Below are 16,143 nucleotides of genomic sequence, written 5' to 3'. Positions count from 1 at the left end.
GACAAATAGTGCATGATTCAAGAGGGTCTTGAAGTTGCCAGATTGGGGATATAGAATACCCCACCCCGCAGACTGCAATTTATAGAGCATATTTTTAAGGGTTTGATGAGTCCTTTCTACAATGCCTTGGCCTTGGGGGTTATAGGGAATGCCAGTAATATGTTTGATGCCCATTTGAGCACAAAACTGTTTAAAGCTGGAACTAGCATATCCCAGGCCATTATCTGTCTTGAGGATCTTGGGTTGTGGTGTAACCACCAAGCAGGAGAGAACATGACTGACAACATGTTTAGTGGCCTCCCCTGTCTATAAAGATGCACAGATAAAACCACTAAAAGTATTAACAGAGACATGAATATATTTTAACTTTCCAAAGGGGGCATAGTGGGTGACATCCATCTGCCACAACTCACCAGGAACTAGCCCGTGGGGGTTGACTCCCACATGTGGCTCAGGTAAAAGGGTCAGGCAGCCCTTACACTGCCAAACAATTTGTCATGCCTGTTTGAAGGTGATGGAAAATTTAAATCTCAGGGTATGGGCATTAAGATGGTGTAAATCATGGGCCTGTTGAGCAGTGGCAAGAGGGGTGGTAGACAAGGCAGAAGCCACTACCTGCGTGGCCCGATCAACTACATTGTTGACTTCAGACAGCAGCCCAGGCAGGCCAGAATGGGCATGAATATGGCCAACAAAAAAGGAAAATTTCGGGCAAGAATAAATTTTTGAAGTTAGCAAACATCAGGGAAGCATTGGTAGAGGGGTGAATATATGGAACAGTTTCTAAACGGGGAACAGAGGCGGCCACATAGGCGCTATCTTTATACAAATTAAAAGGGGTTTCAGGCAAGAGTTCAAACACACTAACAATGGCTGCCAGTTCAACAAGCTGCGCCGAGAAGTCTGTCATAAAACATGAGACCTCCCCACCAATGCTGAGGGCAGCCACACCTGAGGAGGATCCATTGGTAAAGACTACCACGGTCCCAGCAATCGGGGCTGACTTTGTTCTTTTTGGGAAAACCACAGGTGTCCTATGTAGGAATTGAACCAATTTATCAGCGGAATAATGGTTATCAAACACACCCTGGAAGGAGGTGCAATTAACTGCCCAATCATCATTATTTCAAATTAGGCATTGAACTTGGGAGGTATTGTAGGGGAGAACAATAACATCAGGATCTTTGCCAAAAAGCCTAAGGGCAGCTTCCCTGACAAGACGCAGAATATGGGCAACCAGCTGAGGATATGTGGGCAGCACCCTAGAGAGAGAAGCTGGCAGATGGACTCAAAACAGAGGTTTAAGTTGCCACAGAAGACCAGTGGGAGAAAAGGGAGTAGGAAAAACAAGGAACTAGAGGGGAGTTCTGGGGAGAAATATCCAATGTTTTGTTCATTGATGCCCTGTTCTACCTTGGCCAATGATATTTGCACTTCATGGGTCAGCGTACGTGGGGTGGATGGATCTGAGTCCCCACACAAACTATCAAACAAAGGTTTTAACTCCCCCATTGTAAGTTTTAAGTAAGGGCGGAGCCAGTTAATATCTCCTAACAGGCATTGAAAATCATTAAGAGTCTGTAAGGAATCCCGCCTTAAATGAACCTTTTGGGAGAGAATCCTATTAGGAAACAATTCAAAGCCCAAAAACAAATGAGGGGGGTGAATCTGAATTTTCTCAGGGGAGATTTGGAGTCCCTGACTCTGGAGGGCATTAATAAGTTTTTGACCAGCACAATATAACTGACCCCCATCGGGCCCTGCAAGAAGAGTGTCATCCATACAATGTATATATAAATCAGTGTAAGATATCCTGAAGGGGTCAATTGTTTGAGCCACATATTTTTGGCAAAGGGTGGGACTGTTGGTCATGCCTTGAGGGAGAACCCTCCACTGAAAACTAGGGGAGGGCCCGACACAATTAACTATGGGAAGGCTAAACACAAAGTGTTTGCAATCTTCAGGATGAGGAGGGATGGAAAAGAATCTTTTAAGTCAATGACTAATTTGACATGTCCCCTGGGAATAGCTACTGGAGAGGGCAGTCCAGGTTGTAGGCCCCCTATGGAGACCATGGTCTTATTGACTGCCCTAAGATCTTGTAGTAGCCGCCACTTGCCACTTTGTTTTTGAATGACAAATATGGGGATATTCCAGAGTGACGTAGAAGGTTCAATATGTCCGACTGCCAACTGTTCCTGCACTAACTCTATGGCTGCAGACAATTTTTTAGCAGGGAGGGACCATTGGTCAATCCAGACAGGGGAAACATCTTTCCATGTGATCTTATCTGCCTGGTATGCAGGGGGAGCAATGGCCCTTGTGAAAAATGGGAATTGTAACCTAGGCCCACACGATCCACCTTGGGAGTGGCAGCTACCGGCATGGGTCTCCCTTGTTTATTTTTGCCTAATCCCTGCCCAGGGAGATAGCCCTGGGAGAGTATTTGTTGAGCAATAACTTCATTGGGACTACACATAAAGACTTTCATTTGAGAAAGAACGTCTCTTCCCCAAAGGTTAACAGGCAGACCAGGGACAACAAAGGGTGGAATAGAGCCAGTATTTACCTCACTATCCCCCCAAGTCAGCAGCTGTGAGCTCTGGAGGGTAATTTTTGATTATCCAATTCCTTGCAGATGGGTCAGAGAGGCTTGTAAAGGCCAGGCACCCTGTGAGATTACAGTAGAATCAGAGCCCGAGTCTAAGATGCCCTCGAAGCTCTTGCCCTTTATTTTAAGGCTGAGTATAGGGCGGTCCCTGGTGATTGCCTGGACCCAGTAAAGGTCTGAGGAGCCTGGCTGAGAGGAGCCATGTTGTGTGCCTATCGCTGGGTGGGAGATGTCTAGAGGTAGAGGCAGGGCCTGTGCCAGGCGTTGCCCTTGAAAAACTGTTACCAGGCCCCAAGGGGCACTGACCAAAATCTTAATTTCTCTGGTATCATTATCTACCAGAGAGGGGTGAACTGTAAGTCCCTTTAAGGTGGTGGAGGCATGCCCCAAAACTAAAAAATAAGTATGAGGCAGAGGAGATCCAAAGGTCCCAGTAGAAAGGATTTGAACACCATCCTCAGGTGTTAATATTGAGTTGGTGGAGGCACACAGGTCCAATCCTGCACTGCCTGGGGTGGCTCTGCAGAGACTAGGGGCTGATCTGGCTGCCAGCTTTCCCCCGTGGCCAGAAGAAACGGAATGGATTTGGGGCCCCGGGGCTGGTCTCTCCATCCATTTCCCCGAAGGGGAGGCAAAGGATTCCCTGAAATATCTGTTGTGGATCGACAATCATTGGCCCAATGTCTGCCCCTCCTGCAATGTGGGCAGAGGGTATGGGGCTGTGCGGGCGGGCAGTGGGACCCGCAGGGGGCTGAGGGACATTAATAGAAGGAGGCATAGTGGGACACTGTTGGGCGAAGTGTCCAGATTGGCCACATTTAAAACAACCCTTTTGAGGGCCAGCCTGTTGGAGAGCTACGCCAACTGTGAGGTGGACGGCTTGTCACATCTTATGGGTAAAGGTGTCCACATCACGGCAGAGGCGAATCATCTCATTAAGATCTTTGTCTTTAATTTTGCCGCACAACACAGCCTTATAGGCCAAGTTGGCATTTTCATAAGCAGCTGCTTAATAAGCTTATTTTCTGATTCCTCATGGCCCAGGGTTCTCTCTGCAGCCTCAAGTAGGTGACTCACAAATTTGCTATAATCTTCCTGAGCTCCCTCGAAGACCTTGGTCAGGGGTGTGATAACCAAGCCTTTGGCTGGAATTGCCTGCCAGGCACTGAGGGCAGCGCTAGCGGTCTGCACCGGGCAGTCGAGGATCCACGAAAGAAACTTCCCGCATGTTAAGACAGATTGAACTACTCGTACCCACTCACCGGGGAGCATGTACCCACCTCTTGGGATGGAATCAAGAACAGAGAGGGTGTGCGGGGCATTAGGTCCATATGTCCTGACTGCAGTATTGAGTTCTCTCAGGCTTTTGAAATGTAATCTATGGAACTCTGTTCACTTGGCGGGTGCCAGCCCTGTTCTTCAGTTTCACTCTCTCCCCCACTGGAAGCCTCTCCCTCACTGTCACATTCGATACGGGGAAGATTATCAGGGGTGGTTGCGGCCACCCTTATTGGAAGTATGGTCTCCGTGAAAGCAGATTCGGCTGGGACAGCCAGAGGGAAGTCCTCCAAAGTAGAGGTAGGAGAATTAGAGGCTCCTGTAGAGCCGGTGATGACAGGGAAAGCCAGGGTTTTAGATCTTAGATCCCGAAGAGCTTTTCTTTTAACGCTACCCCAAGCCGCGGCTGAGGTTTCACTTTTAAAGCCGCGACTGGAGGGGCCAAAAGGGTCTCCTTAAAGGAGGCTTGTAGCGAGGCAAGTTCCGTGGAGAGTTGGGCAAACTGTTTTTGGAGTAGTAGAACCTCTTGTAACTCAGCGACCTGAGACAAGAGTTTGTCCCTGGCTTCCATGAGGGTGGCAGCAGGCAAGGATGGAAGCAGAAAGGTGGGTGCGCAAATTTGTGGCACATTGGGAGGGGGGCCATGTGAAGGGGATGAAGCAAGCAGTGGCCAGTTGGGATTATGGTAATGAGCCACCTCCTCCTCCAAGGTGGCCGCATCCCCGGGATCTAAGAGCTCTTTGGCCGGGGGTCTCTTAAAGACCAGATTAATTAATGGCATATTAGAAGGGGATGGGCCCATCGGGAGGGGGGATAAAGAGAAGCCGAGGGATTGGGTGGCAGGGCCTCAGATATGTCTATAATGACGGAGGAAGGTTTTGAAGGGTTCCTTTTGGAGGAAAGAGAGGTCACTGAGGCTGCCTGAGACAAGGGGCGGAGACAATATTCAGTGACTGACAAAAGTTGCTGTTTATCAGGGTCGTCAGTTGCACCTTCCACTACATCACGAATGAGTCCCCAGTAGGAGAAAACAGTTTCAGGAACAGCATCGGGGCCCTGACTGGTCAATTTTGCATTTAATTCTCCACCTACTCTTTGCCATTTTTTTTTTTTTTTTTTTATGTTGGATCTCTGGCCCATCAATGATAAACCAGGGGCATGTCTGATCTATAAAAATAAAAAAAATTATCAAGTCTTTCTTCTTAACTCTAACTCCCCTTTCCCTGAGAGAAGCTTTCTGGTCTCTGATGAAGACTGCTTCTTTAGACAATTTATGGCCCATTTCTATGGGACAGGGAAATGTCAACTTACCGAGGACGACTTTCTCTCATGAGCAGTGAGAGCATTCCTCAAATGGCTTCTTTGTCGCAGCGACTTTCTCTGGAGGGTGGGCTCCGAGTCCATTGAGGGTCGACACCTCGATCTCCACGTGAGGCGCCACTTATCCCGACCCAAGGGACCTAGTTATTGGGGGGTCGAGGGGGACCAAGCCTGAAAGAGGAACGGGCGAGAAAAGGGAGCGAGACCAAGCAAAGTGTTGTCAAGGTCTACTTTAATGGAGGCTGGAAGCCTGACTATAAGCACACAGTGAGAGGAAATAGGGAGGGGCTGAGGGAGGAAGGACAGACATCTGGGGCGGATGCTGAGTGCAGGCTTGAAACATCTTGTGGCTTATCTTTGGATGCTGGTTCCACCCAAACAGCCCCAGGTGTCTAAGACAAGGTTCAGTTGGTTCTCATGATCAGCCTTGTGTGAAGGAGGGGGTGGCTTGGCTCCCAACAAAGGGTCAATTGATTCTCAAGGGGGGTGGGTCTGTGGAAGGTCTGGTTTCCCACAGTCTGTTCTCCCACACAATAAGCAAATTAAAAGCCGGGCAGTGGTGGCGCATGCCTTTAATCCAAGCACTTGGGAGGCAGAGGCAGGTGGATTTCTGAGTTCGAGGCCAGCCTGGTCTACAGAGTGAGTTCCAGGACATTGAGGGCTACACAGAGAAACCCTGTCTTGAAAAACAAAAACAAACCTCAAAACCAAAAAACAAATAAAACAAAACAAGCCAAATTAAAGTGGAAAGCAGCAAACAGATTCATTCAGTGTTGCCACATTGGCAAAAGGGACAGAGAGATCCAGTGAACAGCCCATGTTTGCCTTCAGGATCTTTAAATGAGATCAAAGTTTAAATAGAGGATGAAGGCTATGACATCTAAGCAGAACCAGAACTTGATCTAGCTTGAGGTTTCCTGGCTTCAATCTCATCCTAAAATTCATCTTACAAATGTGTGTCCTGTGTCCAGGAATTACAGTCCTCTAGACTGGGGTCTTTTCTTTCACCCAGCATGAAATTCCTGGGAAAATTCCCATTTCTTTTGGGTCCTGAAGGACTAGGTGCTAAACAGACTCCCTGGGAGGTAGACAGATAAAAGAAAGAGGCCCTGGCTAAGTAATAAAGGTTACCACCAACTTCCAAGACAGCTGGTTTCTTCTTCACTCTTTTGACCTGAGACAAAAACCTGGCAGCTTAAAACAAAGGCCTTAAAGGCTTTTCTTCCTGCTGCCAGCAAGGTGGGCTGGATCAACACATTCAGAGCTGCCTGGGGGACAAGTTACACAACAGGCAAGAGCCAATCAGTCATCTTGCCTTTCTTCAAGTTCCCTTCTGCTTTGTGAGGGTTGTCTGTGTGTGTGTCTGCTGCATATGTGTGTTTGCTCACATATAAATGCTTCTCTTCAACTGCTGTTTTTGTCTATCCCTGTTTGCAGGGTTTGTGATTTCTCCACTGCTACTCATACTGCTCAAGATTTTTTATGACTTTAATTCTTCAACTGGCAGAGAAAATAAAACTAATCAAAATCAGTAGATGGTAACAGTTTCAATAGTCTTAAAATAAGATTAAGATACACAATTGTTTCTTTACAATATCTTAATTTTTGTTGAAGGAATAAAAGACAACATAAGCCCTGTTTGTCTCCATTTAAGGACCAGGCTTAATTTCAAAAAGAACATAAGGCTCCGACTTTAGGAATAGACCTGTTACTCCCAGTTCAAGAGAACCCCAGAAGACAACTAGAGACCACAACTCTGATGTAAGCACATGAGAATCTTTTCATTCGAGTTTGAACTCGAGACGCAACCCTCCCTGTGTATCAGGCTAGGAATGTGATGCTTGGGTCTAGGGGCTTAGGGTTTATATAAGGAAAATTGGCAAGCTGGGGCTTTCTGAGCCTTGGTGTTACATGATTGGGTGAATGGGAAAGGGGTGTTATCCTTCAGACTGATATCATTTGTTTTGACAGCAAGGAGGCACCATAAATCTGGAAAGGGACCTCTTTGACCTGAGAAGGAATAACTCGTCCTGTTATCAGTGACCAATTCATTCTTTCCTGTTGTTGTAAGCTGGCCACAGCTGTTACGTCTCTTTTCCATTGCTGGGAATGCTTGGTTGTCTCTTTGCCAGAGCTAAAGTTCAGGAGCCTTATCACTTTAAGGACATTAATTTTCTGCTTTCTCTAAGGACAGGAAACAGCTGCATGGGGGAGGGAGGTTTGTTGCATTTTGTCTTAATATCCCCAAACCCAACATGGGGGCTTTTGAAGTTGGACTGAATGCTTTCTGCATTATGTTATGCAGCCTAAGGGGGCCAGGGAGTGGAATATGATGGTTTGGATAGATATGGCCTCCATAGACTCCTGTGCTTGAATGGTTGGCTCATGGAGAGTGGCACTATTAGGAGATGTGACTTTATTGTTGTAAGTGTGGCCTTGTTGGAGAAAATGTGTCCACTGTAGGAGCCAGCTTTGAAGTCTTATATATACTCAAGCTATACTTAGTATGGTATGGTACCTAGTCTCCTCCTTGCTGCCTGCAGATCAAGATGTAGAACTCTCAGCTCCTTCTCCAGTACTACGTCTGCCTGAAGGCTGCCATGCTTCCTGCCATGATGACAATGCACTGAACCTCTGAAACTAAGCCAGCCTCAATTAAATATTTTCTTTTAGAGGAGTTGCCTTGGTTATGGTGTCTCTTCACTATAATAAAACCTAAACACCACCAAAGTCCAACTTGATGAACAAGTGAGTTTTCCTGGGGTAACTTGCAGCAATATGGGTAAGGAGTTACTCACAGGAGTAGAACTAACTTAAAAACAATTGTATCACCAAGGTCCAATCCAGCACTGGGGACAGCTGACAAAACCTAGGAAATCTGGAGCATACAGTACAGCCTGCAGGCAGCTCAACAGGTTAGAGAGTGTCCTTTCTAATTGATATTGGTCTAAACCTCTTCCAGGCACCTCATCAGGTTTCTGCTTCTTTGAGGCTGGTCTCAAAGTCTGCAGTTTGGCTTTGTTTGCCTGAAAAGAATCCTCAGCTAAATTAATAGATTCCAAAAGGTTTCTGTCTATAAGTCACAATATAATTAGTTCCAACACAGAGATAGGCAAAGATGGCGACTCTGGAGGGCTAGAAGTAGCCTGAGACAAAGTAACATCCCAATCTTTTCCTTACTCTGGCTGGTTGCAGGCCCAGTGATTGTGCTCAGTTTCAGGGACTTTCTGAAGCTATTTTTGAGTTGTTTACTTTCCAGCATATGGAGCCTTCCTGCAGGATGGAAGGTTTCAATCTAGAGAAAATGTTACACAACAATGTTCAACCAGCGTGCTTACTAAAAAGTGAAAGATAAATTCCCACTGGTCAAGAAGCAGGAGGACCTCCAAAACCAGAGCTCCTCCAAGGCAAGGATTGTATGTTTTTAAAAGGCTGTAAATAGAGAACCAGGGCTTCGGGGATATGAATAGAAAGGCTTGAAAAGAAACTATGTCTGCAGATACTGATTGGCTTATGAGAATTTAGCATTGTGGAGAGATTGGGATGTTATAGGTCCTAAAGCTACTAAAGGTCTCAGGCTACTTCCAGCCCTCCAGAGTCGACATTCTTTGCCTGTCTCTGTGTTGGAACTAATTATCTGGTGATAGAAACTTTTTGGAATCTATTAATTTAGCAGACTGCTAGCCTCTACCAATCCAAAAGCTAATAATGACTTCAGATAGCATCTGAGGCCTGTAGAAAAGCTTCCTTTATCTCGTTATACATACTTCCCTGGTGTATCATATGCTGTATTTTAAACTTGCCGTGATTTATGACTTTGTTCTGAAAGAGGAAAATTACTGACCACCAGAACTCTCACACCAGAGTCCGACCCCCTCTCAAATGAAAACTGTTCCAGGAACATTTCTGAGATAAGGGTTTCCTGGAACGAACCCAGTCCAACCCCTCCCAACTAAGGACTGTGCCAGGGACATTTTTGAGATAAGGGTGTGAGTAAACCTCAGTTCCAATGAATCAAGTACATGGCCAAAGTGTGGGACGCGGTTGCGAAAAGCACTTTTGGAAAAACCCTTGGCTGAATCTCTCAGTGACGTAAAACCTGTATTTTCCCTGCCCTGCTCCCCGCTTGCCTCCTTCCTATAAAAGCTTGTGAAAAATTTGGGCCGGGCGTCGAATCTCCTCTACACCATGCTGGGTGTATGGGTTTCGACCCCAGAGCTCTAGTTCATGTATTTGCTTGCTGTTGCTTTATGGAGCTCTGGTTTATGTGCTTTTTATGTGCTTTCTTGTTGCTGCTGTATTAAATCTTACTCTCTACATCTTAAGTTTAGTCTCAGTGTCTTCTTGGGTGCGCAGCTGTCCCGAGGCTTGAGTGGGTGTCTCCCCTTGGGAGTCTTAGAGTCTTTCAGTTCTGTATACTATAAAAATTTCAAAAAACCATGTTCACAATTGAGTATGGAAATTGAGGAGTCCCTGGGCCACGGTTACTCAAAACGCTCCAGAGTAAACTCTCTTCTTCCCTTTAAGACCAGAGCTGTGGCATTTGCATCAAGAGTGCTAAAGGGTGACTTGTCTTCTCCCAGCACATGGCATGACTGATTAAGCTGACACAGAGGTTATGAAGTGCAGGGGCTTTGATCCATGGGACAACTGCACCTAACATGAGTTTGTTGAGACGGTCAGGCCTTGGGGAAGTCAGTTCCTAATTGCCTAAATCTCTACTGCCTCTTGCCTCCAAAGGATCAGAGCTGCAGTTAAAGGAAGAGTGAGAGATTACATTAACTGGAGAAGATCATGGAGGCATAAATAACTAAAGCCAAGTGTGGTGGAGCATGTCTGCAACCCCACTGCTCTGATGCAGGAGGATTGCCATAAGCTAGAGGCCAGCCTGAGCTAAAGGTAACACACTGTCTGGAGCTGCATAGTGAAAAGCAGGGTCTTAGCTTGGTTCTGAAAAGTAAAGGTGTCCAGAGGAAGCTCTGGTTGCATGATAATTTCTTTGAACATAAAGCTTTTGAGTTCCTGAATTTCCTTGAGGGAAGTAGATGGGGATTCGTTCCAAGTTGAATCTTCCCCCACAATCAGCCTCTAATCAACAGCTGCCCCTCCCCACCCTCCCCACCCTCTCCACCCTCCAAAGACAAACTACTTTTTAAAGGGAAAGGAAAGCACCACAGTTGCCCTCCATTTGAATTAGAAGAGCCAGGGGAAAGAGTGGAGAAAGCACATGCTCTTTTAAGGTATAAAATACAGAAGGCCACAGAGACAATAGCTGCTCAGTGGTGAGGACCTAAGATCAGTTACCATGTAATAATAACCCATGTAATAACATTCCTACAAACAAAGTGATTATAAAAACAAAACAAAATAAAGAGTTTGAAAAAGAGAGGTAGTCGGAGATGGCAGGGCTTTGGTGGTGAAAGACCCACAACATGAGGACTCCCTCACGTTCTGACTCAGGAGAGGCGACACCCCAAAATCACCCACAAGAAACGGTCTTGCTGCAACTGCCCATGGTCATACACCACGCAGGGGTAGAGGACCATGGCGCACCAAGTAGCTGTATAAGGGGGTATTTAAAGGAAGAAACCACAACTCAAGGAAGTGGGGAGGGCGTTGTTGGAAAAATACCAAAGATACCAGTTAAGAGTCACAAGGAAGTGTAAAGTCACAGGAGTCACAGAGAATACCTGGTAATTGTTTTGGTTAACTCTCAGTTTCTAAGAGCCCCTAACAATAGCACATTTGCATGGCAGTTTCCGGCGTTGGTCAGGGTGACTTTCTTTGAATGAACACTCTTTGAACCCAGGAAGCAGGTAGGTGGAGGAAGGAATGTCGCTATCAAGGTATGATTAGCATACCTTGGAGCAATGAGTCACAAAGGTCACATTCCCAAGCCTCATCCTAAAGGCCTAGAATTTTGTTACTTCTTCAGGTGGAGCTCACTGAAGGAGAACTATTTTCTCTTAGTAAAGCAAGGCTATGGATTTCTTTCCTTTTAAAATATCCTTTAAATCCCTTGAACCTACTCTCATTTGATTGATATTAAAAATCTGAGATCTGAGTTATAGCTTATATTGTGGGTAGAGATATGACATCCTAAAGTGTCCTAAAGATTAACTCACAAAAACTTGCTACTGTCAGTCCAAACTGGCCCCTGAACAGGAAGCTCTTCACAAAACTGTAATCTCAACTAGAAAAAGGGCTTAGGTATGAGAAACATTTCCTGCTCATGTGGAGACCCAGGGTTCCATTCCCAGCACCCAGGTCAGAAGGCTCTCAGTCTCCTGTGACTCTGGCTCCAGGGATTCAACATTTGCTTCTATATTCCTCCAGTACATACACATGAACATGTGTGTATCCCCTGACCCTTACATGCATGCCTTAGTTACTGTTCTTCATCTGAGGCTCCTTCCTTGCTGATTATTCTAACTTGTGTCAAGTGGACACACAAAACCACCCAGTACAACTGACACTTTGTCAACTTGACACACAAACACATCACTATTAAGCCACAGCCCTTTCTTTTTTATGCATCCCCAAGATCTCACATTAAAAACATAACTTTAAAAGTCCCACAGTCTTTACAAATTTAAAACTCATTAAAATTTCAATCTCTTTAAAATAAGCAATCTCCCTAAAAAACATAAAGTTTCTTTGAAAAGTCATCTGTGATCTGTCCTGACCCGCATTAAGGGGGGGGGGGCGGGCGAGGGGGACCTTGCCTGAAAGAGAAATGGGCGGGAAAGAAGGAGGAGACCAAGTCAAGTCAATCCTATCAAGGTTTGCTTATTGCGAGCAAGGTTACAGAATAATAGCAGTAAGAAGGAGGAAGGAAAAAGGGAGAAACTTGCCCATGCCTCAGCCCGGGGGCAGGGGTGGTTCTGCATAACTGCCCAGGAGCACTCTATCTATTCTTAGCTCAGGGAACATCCTGAGGTTTTTCCCGGAATGTTTGCAGTTACTATTATCTGATTTGATGTTCTGTCAGCTGTCATTTCAAAAGGTCGGAAGTTTCTCAAGAAGGGAGGGGAACTTTGGCTTATGACTCAGTGTCAGTCTCCAACAGTGATCACCTATAAAAATCAAAATTATATTAAATACTTTCTTCAAGAGGGAAGAACCTTAGGTTCCTTCTGGTCGGTGCCAGCACCCAGTCACCTTGTGCCTGAATTCAGCAAGTAGTCCCATGGTCTCCAGAGGACTCTCCACCCACAGACACCCTAGCATGCCCAGGATTTTAGGATCACTGGTGAGTGGAACACAACATCTGTTCAATAGAACCGAGGTTACCTGGGGACAGCTGGGGCACAGTCACAGGAACCCCTTCTGATCAGTGGCTCAGGTTCCTTCTGGTCAGTGCTGGTTTACCTTGGTTTAGATCTCAGTGGACAGCCCCATGGTTCCCAGAGGAGGTACCACTTTCAGGACCTCTAATACTCCCAGGATCTTAGGATCACAGGAGTTTGGTCACACCAGAATATTGGGGTCTCAGAGGAAGCTTGACTGCCAAGAACTCAGACCCACCAGGAATCTCAGCATTACTGGATCCCAGAATCACAGGATCACAAAGAAAGCTGGACTCTGAGAAGTTCTGACTCTACTGGGAATACAGGAAGGTCAGGCTCCAATCAGATATATCAAGGGCAGGGAGCACTTGCGATAATCAGATGGCAGGGGGCAAGCATAAGAACAGAAACAACAGAAACCAAGGTTACTTGGCTTCATCAGAACCAAACTCTCCCACCATAGCAAGTCCTGGATACACCATCACAGAAGAAAAGCAAGATAAGGATCTAAAGTCATTTCTCATGATGATGAAGGACTATAAGAAGGACATAAATAACCCTGTTAAGGAAGTATAGGAGAACACATCCAAATAGGTGAAAGAATTGAACAAAACCATCCAGGATTTAAAAATGGAAGTAGAAACAATAAAGAAATCACAAAGGGAGACAACTCTGAAAATAGGAACCTAGGAAAGCCATAGATGCAAGCATAACAAACAGAATTCGAGAGATAGAAGAGAGAGAAACTCAGGTGCAGAAGATACCATAGAAAACATTGACACAACAATCAAAGAAAATGTAAAATGCAAAACGATACTAACCCAAAACATCCAGGAAATCCAGGACACAAGAGAAGACTGAACCTAAGAATAATATGTGTAGATGAGAAGGAAGATTTCCAACTTAAAGGACCAGTAAATATCTTCAAAAAAATTATAGAAGAAAACTCCCCCAACCTAAAGAAAGAGATGCCCATGAACGTACAAGAAGCCTACAGAACTCCAAATAGTTTGAACCAGAAAAGAAATTCCTCCCATCACAATAATAGTCAAAACACCAAATGCACAAAACAAAGAAAGAATATTAAAAGCAGTAAGGGAAAACTGGTCAAGTAACATATCAAGGCAGACCTATCAGAATTATACCAGACTTTCCCCAGAGACTATGAAAGCCAGAAGATCCTAGGCAGATGTCATACAGACCCTAAGAGAGCACAAATGCCAACCTAGGCTACTATACCCAGCAAAACTCTCATAGAAGGAAAAACCAAGGTTTTCGATGACAAAACAAAATTTACACAATATCTTTCTACAAATCCAGCCCTTCAAAGGATAATAAAGGGAAAACTCCAACACAAGGAGGGAAACTACTCTCTAGAAAAAGCAAGAAAGTAATCTTTCAATAAACCTAAAAGAAGATAGCCACATGAACACAATTCCAACTCGAACAGCAAAAATAACAGGAAGCAACAACGACTTTTCCTTAATATCTCTTAATATCAATAGGCTCAATTCCCCAATAAAAAGACATAGACAAACAGACTGGCTATATAAACAGGATCCAACATTTTGCTGCATACAGGAAACCCACCTCAATGACAAAGACAGATGCTACTTCAGAGTAAAAGGCTGGAAAACAATTTTTCAAGCAAATGATCCCATGACACAAGCTGGAGTAGCTATTCTAATATAGAATAAAATTGACTTTCAACCTAAAGTTATCAAAAAAGATAAGGAGGGACACTTCATAGTCATCAAAGGTAAAATTTACCAAGGTTAACTCTCAATTCTGAACATCTATGCTCCAAATGCAAGGGCACCCACATTCATTAAAGAAACTTTGGTAAAGCTCAAAACACTCATTGCACCACACACAATAATAGTGGGAGACTTCAATACCCCACTTTCATCAATGGACAGATCCTGGAAACAGAAACTAAACAGGGACACAGTGAAACTAACAGAAGTTATGAAACAAATGGATTTAACTGTTAGCTAGAGAACATTTTATCCTAAAACAAAAGGATATACCTTTTGCTTAGCACCTCATGGTATCTTCTCCAAAACTGACCATATAATCAGTCAAAAAACAGGCTTCAACAGATACAAAAATATTTAACTAATCCCATGCATCCTATCAGATCACCATGGACTAAGGCAGATCTTCAATAACAACATAAATAATAGAAAGCCCACATACATGTGGAAGCTGAATAACACTCTACTCAATGATAAACTCAGTCAAGGAAGAAATAAAGAAAGAAATTAAAGACTTTTTAGAGTTTAATGAAAACAAAGCCACAACATACCCAAATTTATGGGACACAATCAAAACAGTCCTAAGAGGAAAACTCATTGCTCTGAGGGCCTCCAAAAAGAATCTGGAAAGAACATACACGAACAGCTTGACAGTACACCTAAAAGCTCTAGAACAAAAGGAAGCTAATTCACCCAAGAGGAGTAGACCTCAGAAAATAATCAAACTCAGGGCTGAAATCAACTAAATAGAGACAAAAAGAACTATAGAAAGAATCATCCAAACCAGGAGCTGGTTCTTTAAGAAAATCAACACGATAGACAAACCTATAGCCAGACTAGAGGGCACAGAGACAGTGTCCTAATTAACAAAATCAGGAATGAAAGGGGAGACATAACAACAGAATCCGAGGAAATTAAAAAAAATCATCAGATTCTATTACAGAAGCCTTTACTCAAAACAACTGGAAAACTTGGATGAAATAGACAATTTTCTAGACAGATTCCAGGTACCAGAGTTACATCAGGATCAGATTAACAATCTGAACAGTTTCATAACCTCTAAAGAAATAGAAACAGTCATTAGTAGTCTCCCAACCAAAAAAAAAAAAAAAAAAAAAAAAAAAAAGCCTAGGACCTGACGAGTTTAGTGCAGAGTTCTATCAGACTTTTTCTTTCTTTCCTTCTTCCTTCCTTCCTTCCTTCCTTCCTTCCTTCCTTCCTTCCTTCCTTCCTTCCTTCCTTCCTTCCTTCCTTTCTTCCTTCCTTCCTTCCTTCCTTTCTCTTTCTTTCTTTCTTTCTTTCTTTCTTTCTTTCTTTCTTTCTTTCTCTCTCTCTCTCTCTCTCTCTCTCTCTCTCTCTTTCTTTCTTTCTTTCTTGTTTATCTTATCTTATTTTATTTTCATCAAGACAGGGTTTCTCTGTATAGCCCTGGCTGTCCTGGAACTCACTTTGTAGACCTGGCTGGCCTCGAACTCAGAAATCTGCCTGCTTCTGCCTCCCAAGTGCTGGGATTAAAGGTGTGCACCACCACTGCCCAGCTTCTATCAGACTTTCAAAAAAGACCTAATACCAATACTCCTCAAGCTGTTTCACAAAATAGAAACAGAAACTACCCTACCCAATTCATTCTATGAAGCCACAATTACTCTGATACCTAAACCACACTAAGACCCAACAAAGAAAGAGAACTTCAGACCAATTCCCTTATGAATATTGATGCAAAAATACTCAATAAAATTCTTGCAAACCAAATCCAAGAACACATCAAAACAATCATCCATCATGATCAAGTAGGCTTCATCCCAGGGGTGCAGGGATGGTTCAATATACAGAAATCCATCAATGTAATCCACTACATAAACAAACGCAAATACAAAAACCACATGAT

Source organism: Mus caroli, unplaced genomic scaffold (assembly GCF_978045245.1).
Source record: "Mus caroli unplaced genomic scaffold, Mus_caroli_1 scaffold_17, whole genome shotgun sequence".
Taxonomy (NCBI): Eukaryota; Metazoa; Chordata; class Mammalia; order Rodentia; family Muridae; genus Mus; species Mus caroli.
This window is presented reverse-complemented; position numbering follows the sequence as displayed.